We start from the raw sequence: 15,964 nt of genomic DNA on the forward strand, positions 1-15,964 counted from the left end.
CTAAGTTGTGTCCAACTCTTTGCAACCTATGGACTGTAGACCACCAGGCTTCTCTCTCCATGGAATTCTCCAGGCAAGAAGACTGGAGTGGGTTGCCATTTTCTCTTCCAGGGGATCTTCCCAACCTAGGCATCAAATCTGCATCTCCTGTGTCTCCTGCATTGCAGGTGGATTTTTTACCAGCTGAGCCATATGGGAAGCCCCAATTTTGCCTACTATTGCAAAATAAATGCTCCACCACCTCCATCAGTGTTTGACTATAAACTCCTCACTTCGGCTTTTAAAGGTCTTTCTTAAAAAGACCTCAATCTACCCATCCCACTAATTCTTCATTAATATTCCAAAACCGAAGTAAAACCCATCTTGAACTCCTGACTTCCAGAATAATAAGACAGGAAATCTGTACTGCTTCAGCTCACTAACTTCATGGTAATTTGTTACAGAGTAGTATACAAGAACACACAGCAAGTGTCGTCAAGGATGTGGAGATGCTGTAGCCCTCACACACTACTTGTTGTTGTTGTCTAGTCATGTCTGACTCTTTGCAACCGCATGGACTGTAGCCCCCCCAGGGCTCCGTGGGATTTCCCACTACTTGTGGGAATTTTTAAAAGTGCAGCCTCCTGTGGTTAAAAAGTCAGTAAGTAATTACCCACTCACTATTCAGTAAGGCAAATGTAGAATTACTATATGACCCCAATTTCACTGCTATGTATAAACCCGAGAGAACAGAAAACATGTTCGAGCAAAAACACATACACAAATATTCACAGCAGCATTATTTGAAGGAGTCAAAAAGCGAAACCAGCTCAAATGCCCATCAACTGATAAACTGAATGTGCAAACTGTGGTTTATCTACACAAAGAATATTATTAGAAACTAAAAAGAAACAATGCATTCTGATACATGCAGCCATGTGGATGAACTCTAAGATCACTAAGCTAAGTGAAAGGAGTCAGACACCAGAGGCCACAGCTCATGTGATTCTATTTACATGAAATATTCAGAATGGGTGAGACAGGAAGTAGACTGATGTTCTCCGAATGCTACAGAATTGGAGGGTTGGGGATAAGAGCTAAGTGGCCCAGGTGATGGAAACATTCTAAAACTGACTGTGGTGATGGTTATACAATTGTGTAAATATATTTAAAATCCTGGATTTTATAAATCGATGAATTGTACCGCATGTGAATTAGATCTTATTAATGTTTTTACACAAATATATATAGATCCCTTTCTTTTATTCTTCCTAGGTTCTCTCCCTTCTATGGGCTTCCCTGGTGGCTCAGACGGTAAAGAATCTGTCTGCAATGCAGGAGACCTGGGTTCAGTCCCTGGGTTGGGAAGATCCCCTGGAGTAGGGAATGGCAAAGCACTCCACTATTCTTGCCTGGAGAATCCCATGGACAGAGGAACCTGGCAGGCTACAGTCCATGGTGTTGCAAAGGGTTGCCCAACTGAGTAACTAATCAAAAAAACTAGAATCAATAATTGATTATAACAAGGTTGCAGGATACAAGGTTAATATATAGAAAGTCAATTGCTTTCCTATACACTGGCAAAGAACAAGTGAAATTTGAAATTAAAGACACAGTACCGTATATATTAGCATCCAAAATAATAAAATAGCTATACAATTTAACCAAATATATATATAGGATCTACATAAGAAAAGCTATGAAATGCCACTGAAATAAATCAGAGAACTAAATAAGTGGAGAGATTCTGTTTCTGTAATGAGGAAACAGATAAATAACAAGAAATGAGTTCCTATGTCAGTGTTCAGCCACTAAGTTGGCTTGGTGAAAGAATCTGGCAAGTCTGAGCTCTCATTATCAATTTTCACTTTTTAGGTTTCTGCATTTCTTACATTTAACTCCAAAGTAAAGTATATTTAATAATCTTGTTGATGTTGTTCAGTCGCTAAATTGTATCCAACTTTTTGCCACCCCACAGACTGCAGCATGACAGGCTTCCCTGTCCTTCACTATCTCCCAGATTTGCTCAGACTCATGTCCATTGACTAGGTGATGCCATCCAACCATCTCATTCTCTGCTGTCCTCTTTTGCTCCTGCCCTCAGTCTTTCCCAGCTTCAGGGTCTTTCCAATGAAGTCTGCTATTTGCATCAGGTGGAAAAAGTCAGTTAATAAATTAACATTAGTTATAAGTTAAATTACAGAAGTGGAAATAAGTAGTTTTAAATGTCAGTTCATGGCAATGCTTCTCATTTCGATGGATAAAAAACAGTACCAATTTTTTTAAACAGCTGCCTAATATGTCTTTATAAACACAGTCCCATTTGTATTATGAGGAAGGATCTGCAGATTCCCAACCTCTGGGTCCCTCGAGGGTTAACAGAATCTTCCACAGTATCCTTATGACACCCTTTGTATTGAAATGTGGTTTGCATAAACAAAAATAAAATGGGCATAGCCACTCAGGTAGAGATGGCTTCAAAGAGAACTCAATCAGCGCACTCACCTTGGGGTTCTATCAGAGTTCTTCCATGCTCCCAATACCAATCAACTGGCTGGACCTAAAGGACGATTGACATCACACCTGCAAAACCAGGATTCTATTTTAGATCCCGTATTAACACTGGAGAAAGAATCCAAGAGTAATGATCATTCTGGATGTTAAAAGACACATGGAAATATTACTGCACAGCGAAAATGTTTTACAGCCTAAGCAAAGCAGAAGTAATTTTAGGATTCTATTTTGTCAGCTGAGTGGCCAAACTTCTTTTACATAGCCTACTTGAAATTTAAAAATATTTCTTTAAAAAGTGTTTGACTAGGACTTGAACTGCCAGTGATCTCCCCAAAGAGTGAACATTTTAATAAACCTTTCCTACCACTTCTTGCCAGAAGCAAGAAAATATTAATAGGTCAGTCCAAATTTTAATAGGACAGATCGGACTTCATATGCCTACAATTTCCTCCCTCTTTCTTTTCCAGGGGCCCAGACTATTCTACCTAAGACACATACAGGAATGAACCTACACTCTGCTTAGTTCAAAGATGAAAACTGTCCCCCTCCCAGAGATATTCAGGTGAAGAACCACAGCCTCAGCTGGGGATCTGTTGATTATTCAGGATATACTCTGAAGAAAGGCCACAAAAATTATTTTTGCCATGCCCTCTTCCATATTTCAGATTTTCACCCAGAAAATCCTTTTAACTCCCGCAACGTTAGTTTAATGGCATGGCAAGCATACATTTTCTCTGCTCCCCGTAGGCTTTCAAATTATTCTCTCTAGTCTCCCCGAATCTTTCCTTTTAAAAATATGACAGTCTGAGTTCAACATTTTTCAGGAAAAAAAAAATACTGCAAGTTCTTAAGTTTCTCTTCACAAAAATGCTTCCCTTACAAACTAGACATGATATGGTGCAGTGCTCTGAACTGGTCACATTATTTCAGATGAGACCTCATTAGGCAACCTCTCAGAGATGGAGAAACAGTTTCTCGGGCTCTTTAATTCAACAGTTCACGAGCAAGAGAAGGTAGTGACAAGTCAGCCTCTAAATTCCTGATGTTCGTTACTATAAGAATGGCAAGAACAGCGACTTGGCTGAAACTGCTCAGTGGTGGAGTGAACATAAATTCTTAATGGCAAACACGAACACACGGAAATACAACGCACGTCAGTGTCTCACTAGTATCGTAACTACCATCCCAATTGTCAAAATGCACTTGCAAGCAATTGCCGACAATATCTGCTATGGTCTCCAAACACATATCAAGGAAGGGTTCTTCCTGTCATTGGCCTCCAGCTTCATTCTGATCTGAAATTCCTTAGGCATTGGCCTGTTGTAACAGCACAACCAGGGAGAGGCAGAAAGAGAAACAGGACACCAAACAGGACTGAGCCACTGTCAAAACTGTGACATTTACCATCAGAAAAGTCTACCGAGTGTCAACACTTGTCCTCCAGAATGAAACCAGCCAGTAAAAATATTCCAACGGACTGTTACCAGGTATCCATTCATTTAAAAAATTGCCAGGAAACAAGCTTTTATTTTGTGCTTTTCTCTTTTGTCATGCAGGTAGGTTTTATTTCCCTTATCATTTTCCCTCTTCAGTTCTTAGAGTAACTGGTATTAATTTTAAAATACACTGTTTACTGAATATGGTAATATCAAATAATTTCTCCACTCCCTCTAGGCTTTTGATGGGTGGTATATTTCCAAATACCATTACTTGCAAATGTTGTCAGATAAGTTCATTAGCACTAAAATTATCACTTACTTTGATCAGAGTTGAAATTAATGGCTTTCTCAATGTTTAAGGAACACATGCACTTATCCATAAATAAATTATAGTTGAAAACAATGAATGCTTTTTTTAGTACCTGCACATGTTTTTAGTATTAAAAATACCAAGGATTATTATGACAATGATAAAGCTCCACTTTTCCTGGCTGTAAGTGAGCCAGGCTAGAAATTTAGAAAGTATACACACTGTCTGGGGACTAGAAGAAGGTTTTCTTCCTACTTCTTTACTGTCTATACCAGGTCTTGATCTTTAGTTTCCTTTAGTACATTTTTAAAAGGATTTTCATATCTCTATAACTCTCTCTCCTTGACATAAGTCTATGAAACCAGTCCATCCTAAAGGAAATCAACCCTGAATATTCATTGGAAGGACTGACACTGAAGCTGAATCTCCGATGATTTGGCCACCTGATGGAAAGAACTGACTCACTGGAAAAGACCCTGATGTTGGGAGAGATTGAGAGTAGGAGGAGAAGGGGGTGACAGAGGATGAGATGGTTGGATAGCATAACCAACTCAATGAACATGAGTTTTGAGCAAACTCTGAGAGGTAGTAAAGGACAGGGGAGCCTGGCATGGGGTCACAAAGAATCGGACTCGACTTAGTGAGTGAACAAAAACAACGAAACACTTTGAGCAGCTGTGAACACTGGTTTACAGAGCAGGACACAGAAGCCTGGGGAAGGGGGTGGGCTATCCTCAGGGGACATAGCCAGCAGGTGGCCGGGCCTCTTCTGGCTGCAGACTTCTGGCCCCTTGCCAGTGTGTGGCTCCCCCAGGGCTCAGAGGAGGCAGGGCTGTGACCCCCTCTCCTGAACACCCTTTAGGCTGCTGGGTTACAGAGCGTGTATGTGCTAATTCTCACAAGCCCTTTGAATCTGTATGAAATGTCACGCTCTTTTTCACTGCACGTAAATACACCTGGACCAGGTACAGTCAGTCTACCTGGTTCATCAGCAGGTCTCAAAGTACCAGACTAAGTATAACTGACTAACTCATTGCAAGCAAAAAGAAATGTATTCTAAAAGGCATTTAAAATGTTAGTGCAAGTGTTAGTTGCTCAGTTGTGTCTAACTCTTTGAGACTGAAGCCCACCAGGCTCCTCTGCCCATAGGATTCTTCAGGCAAGAATACTGGAATGAGTAGCCATTGCCTTCTCAGGATCTTCCTGACTCAGGTATCGAATCCAGTTCTTCCGCCTTGAAGACAATTTTAGCTGGCTTTCAATGCAAAGTTTTCTACTCTCTCCATTTAATTAAAGTATTTAATTGTATGTTTAAAGAGTGTGTTTGGAGGGGGGAAGGTTTATCCATAGAAAACTGAAAAATTTAGTGATAAAAGTCATAGGAAGTTAAGGATTCTTAAAAGATTAAACGCAACAAAATACATAGTGAATTTTAAGAAATTTAAATTAAAGTAAAAATCTGCTTTATACTAAGGAAGAAAATACAGAACTCTGAATAATTTCTGAATAATTTCTTGGGAGCATTTTATAATTTTCATGCCTTCAAGCAATCCATCCAAACAAATTTATCTTTTCCATAACCTAAAAAAATGGATGGATTACCCACAATGCCCCCCAAGATATAACCATGTACATAATAACCATATGATTCTTATTCAGTTTTCTGCCATACATTTGATGTCCTTCAGCAGACACAAAAGATTTAAATGAAAATCTCTAAACTGCTTCAGTGTGTTTTCAGTGTGTGCAATTCAAACCTGTTGAATGTGATTTCTCAACATTCATGTCATTCTCTACAAATCCTAAAACTCAAACTATGGAACCAGGACCTGGTGGTCTAACGGACTCTCATCTCCTGTGAAGGCTTCCAAAAGGGGCAGAGGGGGGCAGGGCAGAGCTCCTGAGTGCCCAGGCCAGGGAGGGCCTGATGGGGAGCAGTCCCAGGGAAATCAGATGCAGGAATGAATGACAGGAAACCCCCCAGGCCATGGGGCAGTCCCAGCTCTCTGCTCCTTGTCTGTACAGGCAAAACACTTGATGCTCCTGTCCATGTCCCTAAAGCGGCTGGCCTCAGCCTGGCCCAGACCACTCAGCTCAGTAGACACTTCAGACGAATGACATTCAGAAGAGGCATCAAACTCCTTCCAGGGCCTTCAAGGTATGGCCACACCTGCCACTCACCTCCCGGCTCCTAGCCCTCATCTCTCCACTCCAGTGCCTTCACCTCCCTGTGGTTCCACCACACACCTGCAGGCTGGGCTTCTTCCCAGAAGCCGCCTGGCTGTCTGTCCTGTGCATCGGGGAAGCACACTGACTGAAACTGCCCACCCTGGCCAGCCACCATAGTAACCATTTGCATGAGTTGTTTTACAACAGGAGGTCCTGGTAAGGAACATGGAACTAATGAGCCACCACCAACTGGAAGAGTTCAGGAAAGGTCAAAAGGAGACACCACATGTCCAACCACCTCCCAGAATCCTTCTCTCTGGCATCCATCTTGGGTGAACAAGGCATGCATCACCAGGAAGGACCCTGAGTCAGAATGACTGGCTAAAGACAACCCAGAAATTAATCCCATTACCATGAAACCCAAGACTGCGAGCCACGTGACAGCTGTTCTCCTGGCTTCCCTTACCCTACTGCTCTCCGTCCGGGTGCCCCTTCCCAATAAAATCTCTTGCTTCGTCAGCACATGTGCCTCCTTGGACAGTTCATTTCCAACAATTCTTATTAGACAAGAGCCCAGTTTCGGGCCCTGGAAGGGGTCCTCCTTCCTGCAACACATCTGTCCAGGCATCTGTCTTCAGCACGCTTACTGCAAGGGCAGCCCTGTGCCTCTCTCAGCCTCCACCCCTGCCGCTGCTCAACATGCATCCTTTTCTGCTTATCCTCTCCTCCCCTCTGGAATGAAAGCCCCATGAGGACGGAGAGGATTTATTTTATTCAAAGCTCTATCCTCAGGGTCTGCACACACTAAGGGCTTGATAAATTGATGAGCCTGGGGCATCTCACAGACTCATGAGATCTAGTAATCTCAGGGGACCCTGCCACGAGCCTTGAGGGTGGATCCCAGAGGACACCCCAAGCTGCTTCCTGAGAATAAAATGACTATATGGTGACTTCAGACATTGCCACGGTCATCCGGAGTCTAAGACCCAAACAGGACACCTTATATTAATACAGAAGTGTGTTGGTCAAGGAAACGGGCTCACCAGCATCGCAACCTGTGAACCGTCCCCTCACTAGTCCTCATCAGATAAGAAACGTTTCAGCCACATCTGCCAGACCCAGTTCCTCTTGCCTAAAGAGGTGTGGTGTTGGAGAAGACTCTTGAGAGTCCATTGGACAGCAGGGAGATCCAACCAGTCCATCCTAAAGGAAATCAACCCTCAATATTCACTGGAAGGATTGATGCTGACGCTGAAATACTTTGGCCACCTGACACGAAGAACTGACTCATTTGAAAAGACCCTGATGCTGGGAAAGATTGAAGGCAGGAGGAGAAGGGGATGACAGAGGATGAGATGTTTGGATGGCATCACTGATGCAATGGACGTGTGGTCCATGGGGTCGTAAAGAGTTGAACACGACTGAGTGACTGAACTGAACTGAACTGAACTGAACTGAAAGAGGAGACTAAAACAAGATTTTTAACTCCCGTCCAAAGAAAATAGTGAAGGACTTGACTGGTGGTCTAGTGGTTAAGGGTCCACCTGCCAATGCAGGGAACATGGGTTTGATCCCTGGTCTGAGAAAGTCCCACATGCCCTGCACCACAACTACTGAGTCTGAGCTCTACAGCCCCTGAGCCACAACTACTGAGCTCATGTGCCCTACAGCCTGTGCTCTGCAATGAGAGAAGCCACTGTGATTGTTACAGCAAACGCTCCAGGAAACAAACTCAGAAGGACAGCGTGGATAGTGGAGTGCAGTTTATTACACCGGCGGGTCCGAGGCAGACTTTCCTCTTTAGCCAGGGACCCCGACCAACTTTTGTGAAAACCTTATATACCTTAAGTGTACTGCTCAAGCCCACACCTCCAAATTCCTTAAACCTACCCTGGAAAGTGTTAAAGGGAGACACAATCAGGTTACAGCCATGTTTTATAATCAGAAGGGTCAGCTGGTTATACATTGTAGATTACACCAATGGGTGCCATAAAGATTATAAAGGTGATTGACTACATAGGGGATTATTACATTCTCTCTGGCCATGGGACATATTGGTATGGAATCGTGTTTATCAGTCCAGGAGGCCAGTTCCGCCGTAGGTATGTTATCCCCATGGCTACCAGGCGCATAGTCCAAAATTCACTGAAAGTGCAAGATGGAGTTTCCTTCTTTTTCAAGCTGGAGTCAGCTCGACCTGTTCCTTTCATCCATCATGATGAGAAGCCCACACATTGCAACCAGAGAGTGGCCCCCACTCACCACAACTAGAGAAAGCCCGCAAACAGCAACAAAGGTCCAATGCATCCAAAATTTAAAAAATAAGTATTTTTAAAAATAATGAAATTTTTCCCTTTTGGAGTTCCCTGCCTGCTGTGATTTCTGCTTGAAACAAATGATATACAGTGAATCAAGTTTCCTTACTGTGCAGCATCACTGATTAAGGGAAATGTTTTATTTTAATGTAATTTAAACATTAGTTTCTTCATTCCTTATAAGGCTTAATAAACTTCATGTAAGATAAAATGTTCTTGTAAGATTTTATTTCTGCTATACCTCAGAATACTTGACCCAAATAATCACTGATGCTTTAAAAGACATTTATTTATTTGTAAGAGTGGTATCCTTGTAGTCTTACGGCTCTGTGTGGATCAAATTTTCATTTTGAAAATCAATTCACATAGGTTCTCTTATTAGTATTTCATAAACCATTGTTAAAATAAAGCTGACTGCCTTTCCCTCCTACTTACCCTGAGGGATGTATAAGTCATGTTTGTTTTTTTCACACCACCCCACTGGATGGATGTCAGGGAAGCCAACATTGGTCCAAAAATTGTCATAGCTTAAATAATCATCTAAATGAAGCCTTAGATGGTAACCACACACCTGTAAAACAGAATGTTTACAATCCTCGAGTCATGCATTTGAAGTGTACACAAAATCAACATTTCCATCCACTCTGTAGACACCATCAACATATATGAACCAATCGTTACATCCAAAAGTGCTTATGTTAGAGAACAAATTCACAGATGACATCTGGATAAGACTAAATGCTGACAAACTAGACACTATCTTTCAAGCATAAGATTTTTTCTGCAAGAAAATTATCCTTCCTCAGTCTAGGAATCTGAGATCAATTTACATATCCATTGATCAACAAGTTATTTATTCAATGACATTCAATACGTACCAAATATTCCTTTCAGAAACCCCATCTCCTGCTGCCTGGCTTAGATTCACATCTCAAGACATTGAAGTACCAAGCAAAAACCAACATGGGTGTGATCTTATTTCAACTCTGACACATGCATCCAGCACACTCAACAAAGAAAATAATAATACAGTCTGGGAAACACATCTCCTATAAATGCTATACAAGTTTAATAACTGTAATCAATCGGCAAATTAAGTGAATAGTGTTTTTGATGTTGGATGTTATTCAAAATACTGAGGTCTTTTATCAATTTACTAAAAACAATTTAGTAAATATTGTATTTTATAAGTCATTTACTTTTATCAATGGCTCTTAACCCTATATAATTTTCATAAAATTCATGTATGTATGCAAATGCATAATTCAGAAGCATGGATATTATTCATATACATTTCTCATTAGTGCGGATAAAACTTGAATAACTACATCTCTTATAACAGAAAAAAAGCAGCACCGTGGGATTCAGGGATTTCACCAATCTCAGGTGAAAACTATTACCAATTAAATTAAATAAGAGTAACCATTAGTGAGGAGGGACTTACTAGAAAATTATAATCTTCAGAGAAAGAAAAAAATCATTAAAAAACATATTTCACCCATCACTTAATAAAATGAATCCATAATGTATTGGAACTTATTTATAACACAAAGCACCGAAATTCGTCATTCTCTAGAAAATTCTCCTCTGTCATTACAATTAGCCTAACAGTAACATCATCTCTTACCGCAGCTACAGAGAGCACACAAAATAAAGATGGATGTTGGTGGTCGATGCCTTCCAATCTTATTCCAGCCTGAAAGCTATTTTCTTTTTTTTTTTTTTAGTTTTTTATTTTTTAAATTTTAAAATCTTTAATTCTTACATGCATTCCCAAACATGAACCCCCCTCCCACCTCCCTCCCCATAACATCTTTCTGGGTCATCCCCATGCACCAGCCCCAAGCATGCTGCATCCTGCGTCAGACATAGACTGGCGATTCAATTCACATGATAGTACACATGTTAGAATGTCATTCTCCCAAATCATCCCACCCTCTCCCTCTCCCTCTGAGTCCAAAAGTCCGTTATACACATCTGTGTCTCTTTCCCTGTCTTGCATACAGGGTCGTCATTGCCATCTTCCTAAATTCCATATATATGTGTTAGTATACTGTATTGGTGTTTTTCTTTCTGGCTTACTTCACTCTGTATAATCGGCTCCAGTTTCATCCATCTCATCAGAACTGATTCAAATGAATTCTTTTTAACGGCTGAGTAATATTCCATTGTGTATATGTACCACAGCTTTCTTATCCATTCATCTGCTGATGGACATCTAGGTTGTTTCCATGTCCTGGCTATTATAAACAGTGCTGCGATGAACATTGGGGTACATGTGTCTCTTTCAATTCTGGTTTCCTCGGTGTGTATGCCCAGCAGTGGGATTGCTGGGTCATAAGGTAGTTCTATCTATCAAGCTACCAGCCACATTTTTCACAGAACTAGAACAAATAATTTCAAGATTTGTATGGAAATACAAAAAACCTCGAATAGCCAAAGCAATCTTGAGAAAGAAGAATGGAACTGGAGGAATCAACTTGCCTGACTTCAGGCTCTACTACAAAGCCACAGTCATCAAGACAGTATGGTACTGGCACAAAGACAGACATATAGATCAATGGAACAAAACAGAAAGCCCAGAGATAAATCCACACACATATGGACACCTTATCTTTGACAAAGGAGGCAAGAATATACAATGGAGTAAAGACAATCTCTTTAACAAGTGGTGCTGGGAAAACTGGTCAACCACTTGTAAAAGAATGAAACTAGATCACTTTCTAACACCGCACACAAAAATAAACTCAAAATGGATTAAAGATCTAAATGTAAGATCAGAAACTATAAAACTCCTAGAGGAGAACATAGGCAAAACACTCTCAGACATAAATCACAGCAGGATCCTCTATGATCCACCTTCCAGAATGCTGGAAATAAAAGCAAAAATAAACAAATGGGATCTAATTAAAATTAAAAGCTTCTGCACAACAAAGGAAAATATAAGCAAGGTGAAAAGACAGCCTTCTGAATGGGAGAAAATAATAGCAAATGAAGCAACTGACAAACAACTAATCTCAAAAATATACAAGCAACTTATGCAGCTCAACTCCAGAAAAATAAACGACCCAATCAAAAAATGGGCCAAAGAACTAAATAGACATTTCTCCAAAGAAGACATATGGATGGCTAACAAACACATGAAAAGATGCTCAACATCACTCATTATTAGAGAAATGCAAATCAAAACCACAATGAGGTACCACTTCACACCAGTCAGAATGGCTGCGATCCAAAAATCTGCAAGCAATAAATGCTGGAGAGGGTGTGGAGAAAAGGGAACCCTCCTACACTGTTGGTGGGAATGCAAACTAGTACAGCCACTATGGAGAACAGTGTGGAGATTCCTTAAAAAATTGCAAATAGAACTACCTTATGAAAGCTATTTTCTTGCTCTGGAAAGGGATGGTCCTGTGAAATTTAACAACATAATAACAGTCACTGAAGTAGCTCCACAGTCTGATGTTAAAACACTTAGTATGGCTATGCACACAATCACACAAGCCCGGAAGCTCAGTAACACAGGTATTAAGAAAGAAGGCTGTTCTAACAGATTTTGCCCTCAAAGATGGCATGGTCACTTGTACATGCTTTAAAATATTTCATCTGCCAAAGTCTATGCCCCGTGAACACCCCATTTATTTCATTTGTCCCTTTTCCTTAATGATTTGAAGGAGAGTCTCCTGAGCTCTGGTAACAATCTTTTGTTGAATGTGTTAGTCTTTAGGTCATGTTCCACTCTTTGAGGCCCCACGGACTATATATAGCCCTCCAGGCTCCTCTGTCCATGGGATTTCCAGGTAGCCATTCCCTTCTCTAAATAGCTGTGAAAAGAAGAGAGGCGAAAAGCGAAGGAGAAAAGGAAAGATATAAGCATCTGAATGCAGAGTTCCAAAGAATAGCAAGAAGAGATAAGAAAGCCTTCTTCAGAGATCAATGCAAAGAAATAGAGGAAAACAACAGAATGGGAAAGACTTCTCTTCAAGAAAATTAGAGATACCAAGGGAACATTTCATGCAAAGATGGGCTGGAAAAAGGACAGAAATGGTATGGACCTAACAGAAGCAGAAGATATTAAGAGGTGGCAAGAATACACAGAAGAACTGTACAAAAAAGATCTTCACGACCCAGATAATCATGATGATGTGATCACTCATGTAGAGTCAGACATCCTGGAAAGTGAAGTCAAGTGGGCCTTAGAAAGCATCACTACGAACAAAGCTAGAGGAGGTGATGGAATTCCAGTTGAGCTATTTCAAATCCTGAAAGATGATGCTATCAAAGTGCTGCACTCTATATGCCAGCAAGTTTGGAAAACTCAGCAGTGGCCACAGGACTAGAAAAGGTCAGTTTTCATTCCAATCCCAAAGAAAGGCAATGCCAAAGAATGCTCAAACTATTGCACAATTGCACTCATCTCACATGCTAGTAAAGTAATGCTTAAAATTCTCCAAGCCAGACTTCAGCAATACATGAACTGTGAACTCCCTGATGTTCAAGGTGGTTTTAGAAAAAGCAGAGGAACCAGAGATCAAATGGCCAGCATCCGCTGGATCATGGAAAAAGCAAGAGAGTTCCAGAAAAACATCTATTTCTGCTTTATTGACTATGCCAAAGCCTTTGACTGTGTGGATCACAATAAACTGTGGAAAATTCTGAAAGAGATGGGAATACAGACCACCTGACCTGCCTCTTGAGAAATCTGTATGCAGGTCAGGAAGCAACAGTTAGAACTGGACATGGAACAACAGACTGGTTCCAAAGAGGAAAAGGAGTATGCCAAGGCTGTATATTGTCACCCTGCTTATTTAACGTCTATGCAGAGGACATCATGAGAAACGCTGGACTGGAAGAAACACAAGCTGGAATCAAGATTGCCAGGAGAAATATCAATCACCTCAGATATGCAGATGATACCACCCTTATGGCAGAAAGTGAAGAGGAACTAAAAAGCTTCTTGATGAAAGTGAAAGAGAAGAGTGAAAAAGTTGGCTTAAAGTTCAACATTCAGAAAACGAAGATCATGGCATCTGGTCCCATCACTTCATGGGAAATAGATGGGGAAACAGTGGAACAGTGTCAGACTTTATTTTTGGGGGCTCCAAAATCACTGCAGATAGTGACTGCAGCCATGAAATTAAAAGAAGCTTACTCCTTGGAAGAAAAGTTATGACCAACCTAGATAGCATATTCAAAAGCAGAGACATTACTTTGCCGACTAAGGTCTGTCTAGTCAAGGCTATGGTTTTTCCAGTAGACATGTATGGATGTGAGAGTTGGACTGTGAAGAAGGCCGAGTGCCTAAGAATTGATGCATTTGAACTGTGGTGTTGGAGAAGACTCTTGAGAGTCTCTTGGACTGCAAGGAGATCCAACCAGTTCATTCTGAAGGAAATCGACCCTGGGATTTCTTTGGAGGGAATGATGCTAAAGCTGAAGCTCCAGTACTTTGGCTACCTCATGTGAAGAGTTGACTCATTGGAAAAGACTATGATGCTGGGAGAGATTGGGGGCAGGAGGAGAAGGGGATGACCCAGAATGAGATGGCTGGATGGCATCACGGACTCAATGGACGTGAGTCTGAGTGAACTCCAGGAGTTGGTGATGGACAGGGAGGCCTGGCGTGCTGCAACTCATGGGGTTGCAAAGAGTTGGACATGACTGAGCGACTGAACTCAACTGATTCCCTTCTCCAGGGTATCTTCCTGGCCCAGGGATCAAACTAGGTCTCCTGAATTACAAGTGGATTATTTACCATCTGAGGCACCAGGGATTATAATGGTTATTTATCCCCAGTCTGTGACTTGGCTCTTCATTTTGTATATGATAACTTTGTGGAGAATTTCATTTTAATGTAATATATAAATTATGTCCTATATTGTTGGCACATCTAGCCTATGAAATCCTTTGCAACAGTGAAGTTAAATGAATATTCTCCCAGTGTTATTTTAAACCTTTGTTCTTCCTATTTAAATCTATAATGCCACAGTATAGTTTTTTTCTACAGAGTGTGCTAGAGCTCTATTTTTTCACATGGAAAACAAATTATTAAAAAGAAAACCTTTTTGAATAGTCCATACTTTCATTGGTCTGCAAAATTTCCTCTATTATATCATGTTCCTACATGCCTGGGTCTTTTCCTGGCCTGTTAATCCTATTTATTGGCATATTTGCCTACATCACAGTGTCTTCATTGCTTATAATGAGTCTATCTGGAGAGCAATCTGTATCTGATTAAGTTTTCTAATTTAAGAACTTGTTCCCTCTCATTTAATCTAATCATTTCTTTGTCCAAGATGTTTTTCAAATTTTCACATAGACTTCATCATATTTATTTCTGTGTACCTTTTATACTTGTTGCTATTGTAAAAGGGACTTATTTTTACAGAAGACTTTCTCATTCATTTCCGTTCATTATTATTTTCTTCAGTATAGGTCTTGTTTACCATAGCCTTGCTAAATAATTAACAGCTTTTGAGCAGACAGTTTTGAGATGATTCAGCATTATTGGTTTATTCTTAATTGAGAATAAACTTGTAAGTATACTAATGGAAATGATGATTAAAACCTAGAACTGCTTTTAAATCATGATTAATGACTTATATGCAGAGTACATCATGAGAAATGCTGGGCTGGAAGAAGCACAAACTGGAATCAAGATTGCCGGGAGAAATATCAATCACCTCAGATATGCAGATGACACCACCCTTATTGGCAGAACGTGAAGAGGAACTAAAAGCCTCTTGATGAAAGTGAAAGAGGAGAGTGAAAAAGTTGGCTTAAAGCTCAACATTCAGAAAACAAAGATCATGGCATCTGGTCCCATCACTTCATGGGAAATAGATGGGGAAACAGTGGAAACAGTGGCAAACTATATTTTTGGGGCTCCAAAATCACTGCAGATGGTGATTGCAGCCACTAAATTAATAGACACTTACTCCTTGGAAGGAAAGTTATGACCAACCTAGATAGAATATTAAAAAGCAGAGGTATTACTTTGCCAACAAAGGTCCATCTAGCCAAGGCTATGGTTTTCCCAGTGGTCATGTATGGATGTGAGAGTTGGACTGTGAAGAAAGCTGAGTGCCGAAGAATTGATGCTTTTGAACTGTGGTGTTGGAGAAGACTCTTGAGAGTCCCTTGGACTGCAAGGAGATCCAACCAGTCCATCCTAAAGGAGATCAGTCCTGGGTGTTCACTGGAAGGACTGATGTTGAAGCTGAAACTCCAATACTTTG

The 15,964-nt window shown here is 40.7% G+C and overlaps 1 long non-coding RNA gene across 1 annotated transcript in view; it reads right to left on the reverse strand.

Annotated features, from left to right (window-relative positions):
• LOC105604473 (uncharacterized) overlaps positions 1 to 15,964 on the reverse strand; it is a 246,354-nt gene that overhangs the window by 148,775 nt on the left and 81,615 nt on the right. The window contains exons 2-3 of the long non-coding RNA XR_003586675.3: positions 9,162 to 9,297; positions 2,485 to 2,562 (exon numbers count right to left, since the gene is read on the reverse strand). This is a non-coding gene — a long non-coding RNA (uncharacterized LOC105604473). The remainder of the gene's footprint in view (positions 1 to 2,484; positions 2,563 to 9,161; positions 9,298 to 15,964) is intronic.

Source organism: Ovis aries, chromosome 23 (genome assembly GCF_016772045.2).
Source record: "Ovis aries strain OAR_USU_Benz2616 breed Rambouillet chromosome 23, ARS-UI_Ramb_v3.0, whole genome shotgun sequence".
NCBI classification, from domain to species: domain Eukaryota; kingdom Metazoa; phylum Chordata; class Mammalia; order Artiodactyla; family Bovidae; genus Ovis; species Ovis aries.